Here is a 20,322-nt window from a genome sequence, read left to right on the forward strand (position 1 = left end):
ATATGCATCTCTGTAGCAGATCAGGGTCACTGAAAGCATAGTGTCTAGAAATGGACCTAACAAGAATTCTGATCCAACTTTATCACAGTTTCAGGGAGGTAACATATTCCTCCTTCCCACTGAGATTTATATTTCTTAACAGTATCCCAGTATCTAAAGCACCACTTGGACTGACAGAGCCAAAGCTAGCACCCTACTTTTTTTGCTGAGCATGCCTTCATAAAAAAAACTAAGTGTATCCGAGCAAAATCAATTCAGAAGCTGTGGACTGTAAAAGGCAGCAATGACTGATTTGGTAGTGTCCTGAAAAGGCTCTTTTTAACTTTTGCTGACTTCACTGGGATCTGACTGAGTGAGAGAGCAGAGAGACTGCAAGTACAGTCCTACTTTTTGCTTGCTATCTACTTAAACACTGCTCTGAAGAGCATCTTCCAGGTGCCTCACATGGCTGATCTTGCTCATGAGGCACCCAAGGCACACCCCATGGAGTGGCAGTAGGGCCACTGCAATACCATCCCTCCCAGGATTTTGGGTGCCAGAGGTCCCAGAGGCTCTCAAAGAGACACTGTGATGAAACCTCCAGCTCCCTCAAGATCTTCTAGTTGATAAATAAATAAATAAAAACAGAAAATTTAAAATATGGGCAGGGAGAATTCACTCTAACATGTCTACCTCAACAGTAATTTATTTACACTGCTGGGATAGCATAAATTAACGTTTCAAAAAGTACTGTATAAATCAAACCGAATTACCCCCTCTAACACCCTCATGACAAAGACCTAGTCATTGATCTGAACAGCTCAATTTCCTCATCTAGACAAACACAGGGAACACTGACTTCACACTTCAGTCCTCTGAGAACCATTGAATACCCGAAATGGAGTCTAGGGAGCTAGTGAGAGTTTGAGAAATAAGTTGTTTCTGACAAAAACATTCAACCCTTAACCCCCCGTAGTAAACAGATGCCTAGTGGAGGTGAAGCAGAAGGTGACTGGGTGGAGAAGAAACAAAACTTTTATCAACAAGAATCTCATAAAGCTCCGTTTGAACATTTGAGTGATCTGTCTTTGTTCCCTAGAAATCTTGCCAATATCTGTCTTTCCATTTCAAGAGAGAGAGACAGAAACACTATTTTCCATGGTATATTAGCAACAACTTTCATACTAGTATTACCAATGTTTGCAAGTCTTTATCTGTCTTGCACAATATATATTTATATGTAAACAAATATATGAAAAAAACACCACGTTTTGTAGTAACTACTTTGATGTTCTGAACTTTTATTTTTTATAAGGTGGAACACACATCACTAAGAAAATAAGCGCACCATTAAAACACTCCATGCATAATAAAAAATTATTTTAACTCATTCTGACAATCCAAAATCCTGTTGGAATATATATAGCCAAAACTGACCATTTCAAACATTTAGTTTTCCAAAGGTAAATAAAGCAGATGCTGTTCTCCTCTCACAGCAATTTTTACAGAGTCAATTCTCCTTACTTAATTGTAGTCAGTTCTGATTTATATTGATGTGGTTGAGGATTTTGGTCCATTATTCTTAGAAGACAAATTTCCTAATTCTGCTGCCCCTGTTCACACTGAGTACAATCCATTAGTAACCTTGATGACTTCAGAATGATTGACTCATATTTAAAGTTTAAGATTAAAGTTGTGGGTTGTTTTTTTTTTATTTCAAGAATAGCAACTCTATGCTAGGACAGAAATACTCTAATAGATGTAAGATATGTTACATATATAGAGACATGTAGAAAAAAATTATATGCTAAGGGACAACCATACAGCTCTCCAAAACATTCTTCTGTGCTCCTCGGTCTTGCAGGACTCATAGAACTTGCTGTGGTCTGCGAAGAAGAGCTGCTGCATTTCCAAGTTAGTAGAGACTTGTCCTGACCACATACAGTTATGGGACTGAATGAAAGGTAGAAACAGAATAACCAAACAGACCTCCTAGCACAGCTCCTGGCACCACAAGGGATTACCAGAGAAAAACAGAATTCATTCTCTTTCCTTCTTTTATACATATATGGTACTTTCAAAACATCTCCCTTTTAAAAAGCACATATCCCAGTGCAAAGGAAAAGTTCTTTAAATCATGCTTTTGTTTTCTGTAGAAAAAAAAAATAGGAAAACAAAAAGCTGATTATGCCTCTGTCATCTGCAGTTAAGCAAGCAAAATCTGCATGGTAAAAGATACCAGCTGCTCTAGATGTTTTGAACAAGAACTTCCTGAAAAGCAGAGAGGAAAGCAGACAGGCTATGACTGTGAAGCGAAATACAGGGCTTGTAGTCACAGCCTGTGTTGCTAAGATAAATGAATTTTTCTGTACCTGATGTCAAAAACAAAAAGGTTTGAAAAAATACAAAGTGCTGACATATCCTATTTAAACAACTTAAAGAAATATTTTTTATCCTCAAAAATGATCAAGTATCACCTGACACACAGTCAATGTGTGCCTTGCTGCTGCTATCCAGAGGAGCTGTTGCTTTTGCTCTATTAGTAGGGATTTTACCGTTTTCCTGCTCTCAGGTGAGTTCAGAGCTCAAGAGTCAGCGAAGACAAACCAGAGCCCTCCACATGAGTAATCATCAAGACGAATTGAACACTCATTTCCTGCTGTTTGCAATCTCATTTGTATGCCAAGAATGAAGGGGTGTTACTGTTGTAAAATAAAGATTTATTTAATGGAAGACAGTGCTATGATTTTATTTTCAAGATATTTGTCACAATAACCATACCTGCCTATTCTACAGTAGAATTTGTAAAGATTAAAATCCTTCTTTCATGCACTCAGCTTTCAGTGAAGTCACCTAGAGGAGAATTGTGTTAAAGAGACAGGTAGCAGTATCTCAAAATTTATAACTTGGATGTTTCTGCTTTTATTTACTCATCCTAATCTTCTAAAGGAGAAAAGAAAACCCGTAAGACTGGAAGGCTGCAACAGCAGAGGACTCACATGAATGACCTGAAAGTCCCTTAAAATCCCTTGTTTCATATCCTTATGTAAATGTGAGGTGCATTCAGTTTTTTTTTTTTGCCCCCTTTTTTTTTTTTTTTTTTTGGTCTTGTCTTCTGTCAGTAAATATTTCACCACAGTACCTATCAAAACTCTGGCTTCAGCAAAATTCTCTTTTCATGTAATCAGTTTTCATTTTCATCACGGTTGAAGATAAAGCCTATGCTATTGTATCATTCAAAACTGATTCCAGAAGCTGATTCTCTGCTTCCCTTAGTTGATGCTTGCAGCCTTTCAGAAGGGCTCTGTGCCCTTCCAAACAATAGCGCACACATTGCTATAGTACCCAGTAATTCATGACCGATTCAGCCCAATTTTAAAGTATATTTCTGTTTGTAAAACTAAGGGTTAGACTACAAGAATTTCTGCTCTTGCAAGCTAAATGTGTTTTGGCATTGAAACCCCAAGCTGACATTTGCCTGTGTCGCAAATCTGCTACATATCTGTCAAGATGGGCACCAGATTCTATTTTGATAGCTACTGCATCAGTGGAATAGTCTCAGCCAAAAATATGGGTCTCTGGCAGCTTGCGTCTCCTGTGTCCAGTTCACAAAGTCATCAATTAACATTTACCCATACATTTCAAACTTTGATAACATATTTCAACAGAAGAAATACCAGGTTTTGGATCCCCATCAGACTAGCATATAAATGTTTTTCTGTATTGTAAAGCAGACACTGACTGAGAGTCACTAACCTGGAATGACCAGACAGAATTGGGATTTATTTATTTATTTATTTTATCTGAACGGTTTCTCTCATGTTGATTGTGTTGAGTTTGACTCAGGTAATCTTAAGGTGACTCTTTAATATAATATGTTTAATTTAAGGCACTAATCCAGTCAATGGATTCCAGAAGAACATGAGAATGTTCTAAGCTCGCCATCAAATTTCCCTAAAGCAAAAATAGACAAAACAAAACATGTTTTTTCATTATAACTGGTTCTTAAAACTTTTCACAGAGGACAAGCTTCACAAAGTCTGGGAAGTTTCCAGTTAGAAGATCTAGAGCAAAATGAAAAATGACACACTGAAGCCTTCAGATGATGCTCTTTTCCCCATTAAAGCCCTCTGCTGATGGAAGAACAGCAGCTCTTTCTAGAATTTGTTACCATCTTCATATGATAATGGCAGCCTCTTGCTTACTATTAATAACTACATACCAAAGGTTTATCATGATCCATTAATTATGAAAGAGATCAATTCTGAAACAAAACAAAAAGCCAAAAAATCCCCCTTTAGTTTACATTTGCATTTTGTGTTCATTCAGTCTCAACATCAGTGTGCATGGCATCGTCTGGAGGAAGGCTACTACCTTTCAACCTTTCTGTTCCAAATGCCTTGATTATGGAAGGAATTATATTAAGGTACACACACATCCTGTCCCCCTCACCCCCCACCCCCCCACCCCCCCACACAAAAGAAACAAAATGTCACTATCAGGACATCAAAATATCATCATCAGGATCTCTTAAGAATTAGCTGTAATACACATATACCCAGCCACTCCTCACCTGAAGCCACTGGGGCCCTGAGAAGCTGTCACCTGTTCCCACCTATGAGTTACCCCTATCCTTCTCCTGCAGTTCTCCAAGCGCTGAGTATGTAAAATGCAGAGATTTTCCTCTGCAGATTATAGAAATGGCCACACCCATTTCTGCTTAGCAAAACGCCAATTCCCAAACAATGAAAAAAGCCAACCAGTGCTGACTCATGACATCCAACACAAACAATAAAAAAAGCCAACGAGCCAAAGCCAAAGTATAAATTTGTGTCAGCTTAGTGCTGGTAAAGCAGATCAAACTCTTTTTTGATTTAGTGTCTTTAATCCAAGCTAGCAAGCACAGATGTCGTCTAATACGTCAGTGAATCAGACTTTGCAGTTCCTTCTCCAGGAGGATGACACATGGCACCCCAGGGAAGAGTCTAAAAGAAGTAACTGTAAACTTTAATATGCTTCCACATTAAATGGCATCTGTGCTCCCTGGCTTGGCTTGTTTATTTATGTATTTATTACAGCATACAGGATGTTTGCAGAACTGTGTTAAAGGAAATTCTTTTCTTCTCATCTAACGGAACTTGAGTAGCACAGCTGCACTTGAAATTAGCAAAATTTGGGAAATATCAATACTAAAGTTGCCATTTGTTGGAATTGCTGCAGCCTGTTTTTCTGCTACTTGTTTATCTCAGAAAATTCAGCACTCGCTTTTTTACCATAACATTCTGTTTGCACTGTCTGGCTTCAATTGTTTTGTGCCATGGATGCAATACATCTTAAATCTGAGAATTTCAGCAGTTTTCTCAAGTCAAGGATAATGGAGGATTCCCAAACATAGCAGAGCACAGTTTGGACCCATTGCTACTACTGCTGCTACAATTACTATAAAATGCATTCTGATATTTTCCAGCTGTAAGTGATATATCATTAAAGTAGAATATGTTTCCAGGCCTTTAAGACAGCGTTCAAAGCAGGAGTTACTTAGTCAAAGCATCCTTGGGAGTACAGCTGTGGAATTACAATTTACCATGTACCATCCCATCCATTGTTGTGGATCTTCACTGGAATTTCAGACAGGTAATGTTCACAGAGATCATAATACTGCAGAGATTTTTGTTCCTCCCTCTTCTTATTGGGCAACATCTCAGATACATGTACAGTCTCTGTAATCTGAACACTGCTAGAGAGATTTGTCACCTGCTATGAAGTATCTTTGTGCCAACAGTGACTTCAGTGGTAATTCAAAACTCCACATTCAAAGACTCAAAGTGGTTCTGTATCTCTTGTGTTGTAAAAATTCGAGTCCAGAAAAGACATGAAGTGACATAATTCCCTGAACTATTACTTCAGGGAAGGACAACTGCTCTGAATGATACTACAGCATCAATTCTTTTTATAGCTCCAATACTATTTTTGAATTTTCTCCAGTACTCTGCGAGTTACACCTAAACACAGTGTCATGCATTACATTAATTTGTTACTCCTTGACTATTTTCTGCCATTAGCATCTGGACATTCCAAATGAAATCAGACATTAAGTTGATAAGCACTTCACAAACAGAAGAAAAATAAACCATCTTCTACAAGGAGCTATATGAGGATGCAGAATGGAAAAACCAAAGTTGCTCAACAGAGCTGGCAGAGTTGACTGTCTTTGAATCCCACTGGCTGATGAATATTCTGCATTGCTTCCTAATCACAGTACCGTAGTGCCTCTGTGCTGCATGCTTCCATTTTAGAGAGGCGTACTTGACCTCTACAATGCACCAAAGGGCAGCATTTGACATTTTTCAACGTGAATACAATATAAAAATACCCAAAAAAAAAAAAAAAAAAAAAAACACAAAACCCCTGTCCTACTTTATTATTCCCAAACATCAAACATTATTTCTTGGTTATTTCCTAGTTACTTTTAGGTCAGGTCAGTGCCTCTGAATCATTTTATAAACTTTTATAAATTTTATAAATTTTTGTTTAAATTATGAGGTAGCAATAAGGACAAAAAATGTGCATCTCTGGACACACAACTGGAAGAGGGCAAGGGAAGAGCACTTCCACTGTCACGAAGACAACTTGTATCAAAGCCTGATCCAATTCACCAAATGTACCCATATTTCAGCTACATCTTTGAGTACACTTTACATTTCAGCACATATTTCAGTAATATTTCAGGTACATGTGTGAAGGTAGAGGATCTTTCATGCTGATGACAGTGACAAAATAAAAATAAAATCTGTATTTTCATGGGGTTCAGCATTTTAAAAGTATTTATGAAAGAGTCACTAGTATGTAATTAGTTGAAAAAGAATGAAAAATAAACCATACAATGTTATCTTCAAATGGGGAGCTAGCCCACTGAGGAGATCCACATATTCATCCAAGGTCATATAAAGGAAACTTTTAGAGAAGAAAGAATTTAATTTTGATCTCAATTTGGTGCCAAAAGGCCATTCTCACCCCTTGGGCTCAGGCAGCCTTTGCACAGATAGGAAAGACTGGGAATGGAGAATACCCTGCAAGAGCTAGCATTGCAACCCCTGAAATTCCTTTATATGAATATTAACTGTATAGCTAGACATATTTCCACACTGATAGTAATGCAACCAGCATTTATCAGTCATCATATGAGCTGTGCAAAATATCCCCAAAGTAAAAACATTCAGAAACATGACCTCCAGTTAATATTAGCTTGTATGCTTCATGATACAATCAAATTCATTTTTAATGGAAAAATACACTTGAAAATGAGTGAAGATGCTTAGATTTTTTTTTTTTTTTAAATCATTAAACAGTAGAAAAGTTTGCAAAGGGAACTGTAGTGGTTGTCAGACTAATATGCAACACAAAAGAATAGCTAGTACCACAGTTTCATATTCCCACTGTTCTCCCACTTTAATTAGATGTGAATCTTGTAAATTATTCAGCGCTTCTTAAAAATATGTTTTTCAAAGAGAAAATAGCCCTCAAATTAAGTTAGAACACTAGCCTTTGCAAACTATTAATATAAACTCTGTACAACCATGTACAAAACTATTGTTTTCTTATGCGGTGTTGAGAGTGGTTCTTTGATATGGTAATACAGACAGCAACAAAAGCAAGTGTCAAGTTAATCTGCATAATAAACCCTTTCCAGGAAGTCTAAAATAAAATATACTTTCCAACTATCTGATATAAGGCAAGTTTTCTAGAACATGTTAATTACCATGGAAATGAGAAGATTTTATACTCCCAGTTACCTCATCCCCTTCGAGTAGGACAAATAACTAACATCTGTCAGATCCCTTCTCCCGGGCAACAAATGCGTGCACAAGAGCAGTCTTTTGGATTTATTTATTTTTTGTTCCTTCTCACTCAAACTTACGTGCACATAGGCACAAATTTAAAGACACTGCTATATGTAGTCAAAGAAATAAACTGCATTCTTGATAGTGCTTAGTTCACATCTGCAATACTCACTTCCCAGGAAGGCTCATCTCCTACTCAGAGTGGGATGCCATGGAATTAGTGTGGCCGTCAGTCCAGAATTGGAGTTTTTGGAAAAGGGGAGAGATTAGTATTTTAAAAAATAACATAAATAAAAGCAAATAGTCAATTATCAGCTGAACAGGCTGATAATTGAGACATCAGGGGAGATACTGATATTGAGACATCAGGCTATTTATTGAGACATCAAGGGAAGAATATGAAATTTCATGACAGAAGAAACATATTTTAAAATGCTCCCAGAACAAAAACTGTTATCAGTTCTACCCACTAAAATTCCACCTTCTGCACAAAATTAGGGAAACAGTAAGTCTTCAAGGGTGCATTCATATAACTTAATTTAATGCCCCAACAGTAAGCATTAAAGCTAGGGACCTAGCCTTCCTGGGCTTCCTACAGAGGTAAAGAAACTTTCTTTAGTGAGGGACTAAATACCTCATGCTGACTTAGATTCCTACATGGGTGTCATGCAGGATCAAAGCTTCTTTCCTTTTAACTGCAAGGGTTTCACACATCACATCATCCCACATTCACTTATTCACTCCTTTCCCAAACCAAACAATGTTGCCCAATTCAGAGACAGGTGCCTGGTTCCCTGAGGAAGCTGTGCTGCCCCTTGCTATGAAACATGCTGTGATGATGCTGTTTGCATCACCAAATCTGACAGAGGTCTTAGAGCAATGAGACACCATTCTGCAAATATTGTCAATACACACGGCTAGGTAGGGGAGAGAGCCCCTGTTATCCCACATGCTGCAAGAGGAGGTTTGTCAAATGTTAAGGGATCCATGCACAAGCTCCACCTACAAAGAAACCCCTAAGAAAATGTTTGTTTTTCACTATGAAGCAGCCCTGTGCAACCAGAAGAGCTGGGCTTCTCTTCCATAGAGAGACGAATAAAAATCAAACCTCAGATGAAATCTGGAGAATGTCCTGCTTCATCTTAGAGACTTTTTTTCTTATATATAATGATTTTTGCCTTTCACTTATCCTGGGATTATTTCTTTCTTTCAAATTATTTTCTTTCTATTATTTCTTTCAAATAATATTGACCATCTGGAATAGCAGTGTCCAATAAGAACCTCAATTTTCTTATTTCCAAAGAACTTCAGTCTTAATGAACACAGACTTACTTGACAAAAAAGGTCTCCCAGCTAATGTTAAAATTTGCAAGTAGAACTGACAGAGCTGTGATATATTTTATATAGCAGTTCAAATTAAAATAATAATAATAATAACAATTGGAAAAATAGAAAAGTTAGAAAAGAAATTAACATTTTCCAAACTATTCAGTTTAAAGAAAAAAAAAATTGTTTGGGCACCAAACTAAAATTATTTGGCACAAAATTGTTTCTGCATGTACATATGTACCACAGAATTGTTTCTGCTCACATGTGTGCTTTTTTTTTTTTGTGGCAAGTAATGGGAAAAAAAAAAAAAAAGTCTACTTTTTCATTATTTATCCGTATTTTACTAGAAGATATTTTAAAAGGGAAAATAAAAAACTGTTTAAAAAGGATGAAAAAGATTTTCTTCTGACAGGAAGTTTTCAGCATTCTTAAAATGACACATTTAACTGGCTCATCTGACCCTAGTAAAACGGATAACTACAATCTGTCTAATGCCCCCCTCCCCCGCCCCAAATTTAATTTACTTTTACTCCAGAAAAAAATAATTATCACAAAACCATCTTCTCTCTTTTTATCAGTCTACAGAACAAGTTAACAATACAATAACATAGCTGATCAAATGAAAGAAATTTTCTTAGGAGACCCGATTTTCAGTTAATCTCTCTTCTTTCTACCCAGCACATACTCAATAAGAACTGGAGGCCAAAGAATACGGTGGCTGCGTTTAGCTGCCTTAAGCTTCACTTCCCCTGCTCCCTTGGCAGTACATCTGCCTGCTGCTCTCAAGAAGACATCACCGTTCAAAAAGGACATAGAAAAGCCATTTGTCATCCCAGAGGGGCTGTATCTCATTATTCTCTCACTGCTATTAGATCCTAGATTAAATGCAAGTTACCAGCTGCCACGGATGGTTTCTCCGCAGCCTGCGTCTTCTGGGAGCAATGGAAGACTCCCGAGACACAGAAGGACAAGGCTCCTTCTGCACTCCTTTCACTCTGAGGAGCTGTAATAGGACTTGACATTAGGATGCTCAGAGCTGTTTTTGATTAGAGGCTTCTTCAGCTCTGCAAAGGTGTGAATGTTTCTACCCTCAGATTTCTCCAGCAGCTCCTTATTGTATTCTTTTCTGTCAGTATTGCTGTTTGTTGCTGTCTGGGGATGGGTGAATGCAAAGGTTTTCTACAACTTTTCCAAGTTTTCCTGCTGTGTGAAAACAGATTACTTTGTCCTCCTCTGACATTTCAGTAACTCGAGTTGGATCCTCCTCTGAAAAATCAGTTTACTTCAATTAGTTACCCAAAAGACTGGATACTTCAAACATTATCCCAAGCCACAGGCTTTAGCTTTCTCTCCTGTCTTTGAGACTTTTTTCCCTGAAACAACTTTTTTTCTCCTTCCATCTGCTTTCTTTCACTTGGGCTCTTCAGCAAAAAGCAAACCTACAGCATCCTCCATTCCTGTGTTTCCTATTCATTTCCAGAAGGAATCCAGAAGCTCTGATGTTTGTGCTTAACACAACTTCATGTGCTCTTTCTTGGAGAAACATCTCAGAGTAGGCAGGCTTCCATTTTTCAGCCACCTCCACAAAAGCCTGACCAAAACAATTACCAGTAGCAAGAATACAAGTCAAAGAGGTTGAATTAAATGTTTGCTTGCTGGGAAGGACTGGTGCCAGCAGATGCCTGGACACATAGTCAGGAGAGCCAGAGATGACATGGGTCAAGAGCTGGGGCTTTTGAACTTTTCTGCTCAGCAGAGCCCCTTCCTAACTGGCTTCCTAACTCACAGCACTGCAGGAAGATCTTGCTCACCATTACCGGAGGCTTATAAAGCTAATGTTCCATGACAGAAGATTGGCTCCTTCTTTTACCTATGGAAATGCCCACTGAAAGGCAAATCTATCCAATGGCTATTGATAATTTCTTTCAAAACAGTTGGAGATAAACCTGTATTACTATCCCCTTCAATCCTCTAGGAAGGAGGATTATGTTCTTACAATCCAAATGGTTGGAGGCCTAATAAAATTATCAACTTTCCTTAGCTGACATTTAGCATAGAGCCCTGAAAGAGATTGTAAAGAAAATACCTTGTCATCCTGCCAGAGGGTCATGCTGCTCAGCATGTCCTAATCTAAGTTTTTAATCAGGAGTGATGGCTGGTATGTCCCTTTTAATAAGGCAGTGAGTGCATTAAACTACCTGCAACTGTGGGATGCCAAATGTGGCCACACACAGTACACATGTTCAGGTGAAAACAAGAAGAGAAACAGGGAGAAAGTTTAAGTACAAAGAAGCTAACATCCACCTGGCTTTCCATATTGCTCACTCAACTGATCTCCAAAGGGCAGGAAACCCCACAGAACAGAATGGAATTTGTCATTGTAAAGATCACTGCTATACTATTTAAAAAGAAGGATAAATAGGCATGATCCAGGCTAAACTAAAAATGTTTATATTCTATTTCCCATGCATGTGGTTTAGCAAAATCTTTATTTCACACTCCTGACTACTACACATTTACATTAGGGACAAGATCCTCACTGTAGCAGCAGAACTAATAACTGATAAAATGAGATTTTCTATAAACATTTCCAAGATTATGAGCTGGACCAAGAACATGAATTTCCCATGAAAGTAAAGATTTCAAATCTTTTAACATTCTCTACTTAAAAGGAAAGGAAGCCAGAGAGATGAAGAATAGGCTCTGGAGGGGATACTGAAGGCAGGGATCTGAATCCATTTTCCTCATAGCTCAGTTTGAGCATCCTGGGCTCTAAGAAATTCCTGATCTTCCTCCTGTTAGCTTACAATTTTCAATGGAAAGTTTTCTTTCTGCTGAGTTTACCAAGGAGACAACTCTGCTGAGAATACCCATACCATGTTGGTACCCATCTCCATGGCAATTGACGTATTTCTAGTTTTGATGTTGGCTTTATTTTTGTGCATCTATCTCTAGTGCACACTGCTAAAGAAAAGATTCCATCTGATCCCAAAGTTGTGAATCTCCCTATTTAACCATTTTTGCTTCAAAGGCTGGAGCTCGTCCCTAGAGGAAGACTCTGAGGAGGCCTAACAGAAGCTGGAGGCCTGTGAGCTACCATCCCTTTCAAGGGGATTGCTCTGAGGTTGTGCTAGGATGTGTTTTCCTGCTGGGGACTTCTACCAGAACACTCCAGCATCTCCAGAAACTGGCAAGTGCCAATGAGTGGACTGAGTAGGCTGAATTATGAATCATGGAATGGGAAATAACAATAGTCAAGGTTGTCCATTTTCCATCTGCTCCAAGGGCCCAGACAGAAGGTGATACTGCAGAAGCAGCACACTTTTTGCCTGTTCCATACTGAGCAAACAGCAGTTGAAGACATCATTGAAGCCAGCTACATATATTCAAACATGAAAAAGTTGTCAGAAATTAGGAAGGATAATGTCACTGGTTTGGGCAGTTACCACAAAAAAAGGAAAGGAAGGGATGAAGTTCAAGCAAGAATGATAAGAAGAAAATCTAAAGATAAAATAGCAAGAGAAGGCAATTAAATTCTACATTAGCCTCAGCCAACCCACCCATTTCACTAAGGTAGTAACTACACTGTTTTTTCCTGTGTCCCTCCTGTAGCCAACGCCCAAAGGATGTTTGCCTCTTTTCCAGGACCCACTGCACAGGGACATGCCAACTAAACTTCAGAGCTATATTGAATACAATACATTACAGTACATTACAAACCTATGTGCCTCCCTCAAAGGATAGACTGCAGCTCTCACACAAAACCCTCCTTTCTGCACAACCTACACCACTATTAAGGACTGAAAATACTCTAGTTGGTAGTCCCAGGAGCTAGGCAAAGCAAATATGTCAAAGGCTGAAAGCCTTTCAAAGGCAGTGAGGGAGTGCTAGAAAGTGCCCACTGGTAAACTGACCACAGCAAAGGGCACTGTGCTGCCCTTCAGGTCTGTGTGCTGATCCAGAAGTTTCCAGAGCCCCTTTCAGGCAAATTACACATTGTACCTGGAATTGTCTTTGGAACTCCTAAAGTGGGTATAAATCAACATGTGTGCTACTGATGTTGAATCACTGACTTCAAATCAGGAAAGGTGCTGTGATTAGCACTTCCAAAGCATATTTCCAAGAGCTTTAGAGATTTAAGAAAGCTGGAATAGTCTTATATTTTTATTGCTACAAACTAAACTGAAAATTTTAGATATACAGTAGGAAATTAACATAACAAAAGAAGAAATTGATTTAAAAAAAAAAAAAAAGTGGAAAAGGTGGAAAAGGTAACCATCCAAAGTTTCTGTCAGGATAAATTACTAAGACGTAAAATTTCATTAAGAAATATCCTTGCAAGCAGTGTTAGAAAGTAATGCATCTACATGTGAAAAGTCAAATTAAGAGACTGAAAGCAGGAGATATTTTTTTCTAAGCTTCATACCAGCCTGGGCAAAATTTTGAAATGCACACAGCTGCAGTTTCGCTTCTCTCCCTCCCTCTAGATGTTCCTCTTCTGAACAAAAAGCTGCAAATACCTTTGACTGGCAGATCACACATCACAGAGAGTCAGCAGAACTGTTTACTTTTCTTTATCTCTCCTACAAAGTGTAGCGCTAGGATGCTGAATTGGATTATAAAAATAAATGCATCACTTTTTAATGTGTGACTAAAGCATAAAGAAGTTTAATACCACACACCAGCAAAATATACAGCAAGGGGTTAGTCATGCACCTTGATACACATGAATCAAGAAGGCTCTTTCTACAGGCTATTATAACAGGCTGCGTGATTATAAGTTGTCAAGCCTTAAAACACAGAATCAAGGCCCTAGAAAAGAACAGAGAGATGATATGAATGGAGAATAAAGAGAAGATGCAAGCTATATGCAGCAGGATCAGACAGAAAAAGTTGTACTGTGTTAGAAGGAGCCTCTGTTTCATGACATTTATGAAACAATTCTAAAGGAATACAAAAAGAAAGTCCTGGCTTTTCTCCAGATTTTAATTAATTAATTTAATTATTTGTAAAGTGCCACTGACAAACGATTCAGTGAAAAGCATACTAAGAGAATCTTTCTAATTTTCCAGTATCCAAATGAGGGTATGGTGATGGATCTTTAGACATCTGATATAGACTATGCTCTACTATGGAAGACTTAACTATTTTGAACTATCTTGATGACAACTGCTACACTAAAAAATCTAAGTTCTTATCTTGCTAAATACCTGAGTATGGATGTGATGCTGTTCAGTACCACACCAAAGACATTCACTTTCCTTCTAATCTTTTTGCTCTACCTGTACTTCTACAACAAAAAATACAAAGGCTCTTGGTACAAAAGACTTGTATGTTCATAGCTGAACCATAGCCACACTGTCATGTTTGTTTGTTTTTTTCTCTGATGGTTTTGGGATGTGCAAAACAAGAATCTGAAAAAGTGCTCGTGGTGTTTCTTTTCACAGAGGTCCATGCACCGCCTAAACAGGTACCAATGAAAAGGTGCGTTACATCCCTTTCACCTTCTTTTTGGCTCAAAGCATAAGTTACAACTTTGCTCAACCATACCATTTTGTGAGATAGGGATTGGTTTATTCATATTTGTTTCAGTCTTCCATTTGACCTTGGAATACGTATCTCAAATATTAGGAAATAACGCAGAGAAATAAAATCATTTATTGAATTCCCCTGAATTCCCATGTCAGTAGTTGCTTCAAAATTTTCTCAGGCATAAGAACATCTGTTCTCATGTGTTCAGATATGTCCTGGTTTCAGTTAGGACAGTTATTTTTCCTCCTAGTAACTGGTAGGGTGCTATGTCTGTCCTAACTGAAACCAGGACAAGATCAAGTCCAGGTTTCTGCAAACCTAGACCAATTCTACAAATGTCAGTAGAATTCTTCCTGATTTTTGCATCCCATTTTTTTTTTTGAATCAACACATAGGTTTTCCTCATCACACTGTAGTCCAGTCCTTCACTTGACTCTATAAAATACTCAGCAGATTCCACTGAGCATCAGAACATTGTAAATCTATAAAATATACAAATCTCCAAACTTTTCTGGTATTTATTCTGTCTAAGACCAACATTAGAACTAAGGCTACTTTGAGCAAAGCTAATGAGCAATAGCAACCTACAAACTATTGGTTTTAACTCTGAGTTTAACTCTGAGAAATATGCTTGGGGGAGAAAGGCTGGGAGGTTAAATGAAGGAAGTGGCATTCCCTTTCTCTAGGTAACACCGTGGTGATGACTACGTGCAGCATTTCTTATTTAAACTATATACAACTTGCATCTGTAAGGGATTTTGAAAGTAGGCCAGTAACAAACATTAAAGCAATAAGCTCACTTATTATACCTGATAACTGACTGTCAGTAAACAGTAGAGATGATTAAAGGCATACAGGTTACAGGAGCATCAGGGAGATATTGAGATTACATTTTAATTTTATTAAAATATTGTGAACATCAGCTTTATCAAGTGGACCAATCTTGAGCATTTCTTTTAGCATATGTCTGGACCAGATAAGATGAACACAGTAATAAGAGCAAATCCAGCGTAGACTTTGTGGGGATGTGGATTGTATTGCTCCCAAGCCACTGTGTTTCACTCAGCATTAGAGTTAAGAATACAAAAGCTGCAAAGGAAACATAGTACAAAATTACTTTTCACGAGTGTAGATGCATAGATCCCTGGGTTATGACTACCATCTCTGAGTCCCATGACCAGCCTGGTACAGCCATGGCATCTCAGCTAGCAGTTACTGGGCCCAGTGACACAGAGATGTGGTGTTACTGTGGGAGACCCACTGTGCCCTGTGATTTCACACAGGCTGTGACCCTCCCATTCCTTCTTCCCCTGAGAGCAGTCCCCAAGCCAGGATTTTCACAAAATAAACATAGCAGAAATGAGAAGCACTAAGAAATCACTGTTTCTGTCACTCCTAGTGTAAGTCCTGAAGTCCTTGGTCTTCTAAATGGCAGAGAGAAATGATGGCAGTCCTCATTCTCAGCCTGAAGAGAGATGCCAAGTGTCAGAGCATCGACTGTGACTTGTAGGGCAGTGAAAGCTCCTCTCTGCATAGGCACCTATATTTTTTCATGGCCACAGGTGAGATACAGGAGATAAGAAAATGCTTGGAAATGTATGCAGTCATCCTTAGATGCTTCCATCTGTAGCTCCTTTTCAAAGACATGTCACTGTCTGGCCATTATGAACAGCAACATGCTTTTCATTTCTACATGCCCATCAGGTGAAGGACCCAAAGCACAAATGTAGCATTCAGAGCAACAGCAAGACATTTTGGTGTCTGAGATGGATATTAATTTAGCAAGCCCACTATTTCAATTTAACATGCTAAATTTATCAGCGAGAAGATATGCATTCAAAGCAAGATCACACTGAGAACTGCTCATGCCTGTTCCACTGAGCTAATAAAAATTAGGTCAGTGATTCTGTGACCCTATTTACTCCATACTACCTCTTCCATCTGTTGCGGCAAACTGATGTGACATCTTAAAAAAAATGGCAAAGAGAAGAAAGTGGCATGCTCAAAACTGCATAAAGCACCAAATAAAAGAAGCCAATAAAGAACGCATAATACCTACCTCATAGTCCCACACACTGCCTATGCCCCTTATCCTGCACTTCTCACTTCAAAGAAGCTTAAAATACATCCCTGACTGAAAATAATTTCCAGACTTTGCACAGAGATTATTTCACCCATCAGTAAAAGGCAGTCATTTCTGAAGTAGCATTTAACAGAGCATGGCAGCCTGGAACAAAAGGTGAAGAATAACTTATTTAAATGAAATGTGGGAGGAAATCTAGAAAGGCAGAACTTTCCTTTCAAAATTAGCTCAGGATATTGGGTTAAAAAAAATAAATCTGCACATTGTGAAGATTACAACAAGCCGTTGAAAGAACAAGATCTCAGATGTTTCACTGGTTGATCAGTCCATCTTCCCCCACTATCCTGATATAGTAACTGCACATTAACTCAACGGCTGAAAGGCCTTAGCTAGAAAACCATCAACTGCACCTCAAAAGCATTCCTTGGTGACCCCTCATCCAACACTAGGCTGATCCAAACACCCTAGGGCAATCAGGCAATGCAGAGAATCATAAAACTGTCTTTTATGTGGAAGTTCTTTCTACTGGCAGATTAAAAGCTCATCAAACAGATTGCACCATCCAACCACGAGCTTGCTGACCTGAAGCAAAACCCCATGGTTTCTTTTTGGGAAGCTATTTATCATGTTGAAACGTGCCCTGGATTCAGTCTAACATGTCAGCGCAGGTGTGGGAGCACACTGTGGACAGCTGTCTGGTCTGGGAATTCTTCCCTCCATAAACACACTTACTGTGCAAGAACGGTGCTTCAGCAGCCTAGAGTCATTCCCATCTGTCTGGATGGCATTTTTCCCTGCACCCCTATTAACAGATTTTTGCTAAGGGATACCAGGCTGTTGAAGGGCCTCGCTAGTCAGTCCACTGCATGCAGAATAAGACATTTCTGTTAACAGCAGCCTCTGTGCCAGCATCCCAGGGTTGGCAGCTGTGGTACAATTGCTTAAAGTAACTAGGAAAATAAAACTAACATTCACATTTTAAAGAAATTGTACAGCCTTGAAGAGGCTTTCAGGGTAGGGCATATCTGCATTACCTGAGCATTCCCTAGGCTTTCAACCTTAGATGCTATCACGCTGGGGGAGCCTGGTGTGCTGGCTCTAAGGAACAGTACAGAGCATAGAGTGGAGTGGAGACACCATGGCTAGGCTCTGTGGCCAGGTGGGGGCTCAATTGTTCTTGTGCACACCAAAACCGGTAAGCCGCACTTTTTGCTACCCTGAGCCAATGACCTGTCATGTTTTGACAAATGCTGTTCTCTAGTGTACTTTTGCTCATTATAATACCATTATAATACCAAAACACACCTCCATCCAAAAAGCTAACCTGTCTCCAAGTTGCGACCACCCCTCACTGAGCACGCGCTCTGAATTTCTTGGAGCCTATTACTTTAAACGGAGACAGGAAAACTTTTCACCACTCATAACTAAGATATGCTTGACTAGAGTCACTCAAGCTCCACAAAAAAAGAAAATAATATAAATTGGCCTAAGAGAGAGGGGATGTCAGGGAAGATACCATCATCAGGGGAGATACCATCCCCAGGGAATATGCCATCCCCAGGGAATACACCATCCCCAGGACCTCCTGACCCCTGGGAACAGTCGACAGGCTGAGACTCTCTTCCCCCTCACTGGGAAGCCTTTGGGTGAGATTTGCACACTTGGTTATACTGTGTGTCTCCGTGGAAACTTAGAAATCTCTATAGAGTCTTTGTGCCTTTTAACGCCTTAATTTCCAGGCCGCGCACCTGTGTATTTCATGCTGCTAGCTTGCTTTTGCAGACAGTAACTATCACTGGCAACCCAAAGAACCTGTGTACCTGTTGCTGTAATAAATTGCACTTGATTGCATTGTTCCTAGCCGTGATAGTTCTCATTGAACGCAACTAGAGTAAGGGCAGTTATACATTATTGGTGAATCTGTGACCATGGTAGTTCAGTGCTCTGAATCCAACCAGACCCATCAGTTAATGCGTTATTGGTGAATCTGTGGTTGTGATAGTTCAGTACCCTGAATCCGACCAGACCCGTAACGGTTAATCGGCTACACCTTCACCCAACAAAGAAAGTGGTGTAGTCAGCAGGATTGCTATGGATAAACTGCTGCAAAAATGCAAATGTTTCCCTTCCCAGGTGGGGAAGTGGTGGGCCCGAAAGTTTTGGAAAGATGAGGAGAAAGTAGTAGAGTGCATTGAACAGTGTCAGGCTTCATGAAAGATCTGTCAAAGAAAGGCTAAAGGTGCGATTTGTGCTGTGTTAGGAGCCTGTTTGTCTTGTGCTCAGCAGGAAGCTAAGGGAACTCCTGCTCCCAAACTGATTTCTGATGTGGAATATACATCATTGGTCTTTGAAAGGGAGACGTGAAAGTCATTAGGAATCAGAGTGGATAAACATTTAAATGAAAATAACAAACTTGTGACTGAAAATGATAAAGTTGTGAGTGAGAACAATCATCTTAAACAATTGCTGCAGAGGTTTAGTCATCTGTTAAATAAAGTACAGCCTTCTGCTCCGGTTAAGCAGATTTGTAGATTGCTTCATAGCCCATACCCTGAAAGCTGGGATGGTGATTTCTGGTTTGACAGTGATGATGTCAAAGAGATTGCTGATTCTGAACCTCAATCGATTTCCCTGAGACCTTTGGTTAAGACTGAGTCTACTGTTGATGATGATGATGAAATCTGCACTACTGTGCAAACGATCCCATGGTCACCGGCAGAGATGGTTAAAATACAGGAGAAGTTCTCGAGGCGGTCAGGGGAATTGGAAGTTGATTATGTGTGGCGAATTTTTCTTGAAGGAGGAGATCAAATTACGTTGAGTGAGGAAGAGGCAGGAGGCTTTTGAGGACCTGGAGTATTTTTAACCACCACACCAGGAGACCATAATTACTCTATAACTGCACGGGTGGCATACTGGGCAGGTGGTATAAATTCCCAGGAGAGAGGGGAACCCCTGGAAATTAGAGCCACAAGCTATTCTGACCTGGCTGTAGCAGTACAGAAAGCAGACTGCATTCAGGCGATATATGAAAGAGATGAATTCAGGAAATCCCCAATGTTAGCTCCTATTGACCCGGTTTGATTAACCCCTCTCATCTGTGGACTCCCTGATTGTCTTAAGATGTTCATAGCAAATACCCAGGATCGCATACTAGCTGCTCGTAGGGATGATGATTGTGGTTATAGGCAAAATCCAAACTCCCCCATTCCCACCTGGAGTGAATTTGTACAAGACATAAATAAGTACGGATGCCAAATGGTCTGGATTAGTTCATTCAGTATTAAGTCTCAAGACCACTCTTGGCGAGTCCGCCAAATCCACACTCAAAATCCCAAATACCCCAAATTCAAAGAATGGTTCAAACCTAATAGGGAACAGGGTGAGTTGTGGCATAAGGTCCTAGCTTTGGGTGCAACCATGACCATTCTTGCATGGTGCCTCTATGGAGGACCTCCGTACATTAGTCCAATTTCTGGGTAAGAAAAATATTCCACCTGGGGAGAGCTGCCTAACAGAAAAAAAAAAAAAAAAAAAAAAAAAAAAAAAAAAAAAAAA

General features: G+C 39.3%; 1 long non-coding RNA gene across 1 annotated transcript; it reads left to right on the top strand.

Moving 5' to 3' along the window:
- The first annotated feature begins 9,511 nt into the window (after positions 1 to 9,511).
- Positions 9,512 to 19,631, top strand: LOC118174505. Its single transcript, XR_004754667.1, has 3 exons — positions 9,512 to 9,526; positions 12,345 to 12,353; positions 19,139 to 19,631. It is a non-coding gene; the product is annotated as an uncharacterized LOC118174505 (long non-coding RNA).
- The last annotated feature ends 691 nt before the right edge of the window (positions 19,632 to 20,322 follow it).

Source organism: Oxyura jamaicensis, chromosome 14, assembly GCF_011077185.1.
Source record: "Oxyura jamaicensis isolate SHBP4307 breed ruddy duck chromosome 14, BPBGC_Ojam_1.0, whole genome shotgun sequence".
Classification (NCBI taxonomy): Eukaryota; Metazoa; Chordata; class Aves; order Anseriformes; family Anatidae; genus Oxyura; species Oxyura jamaicensis.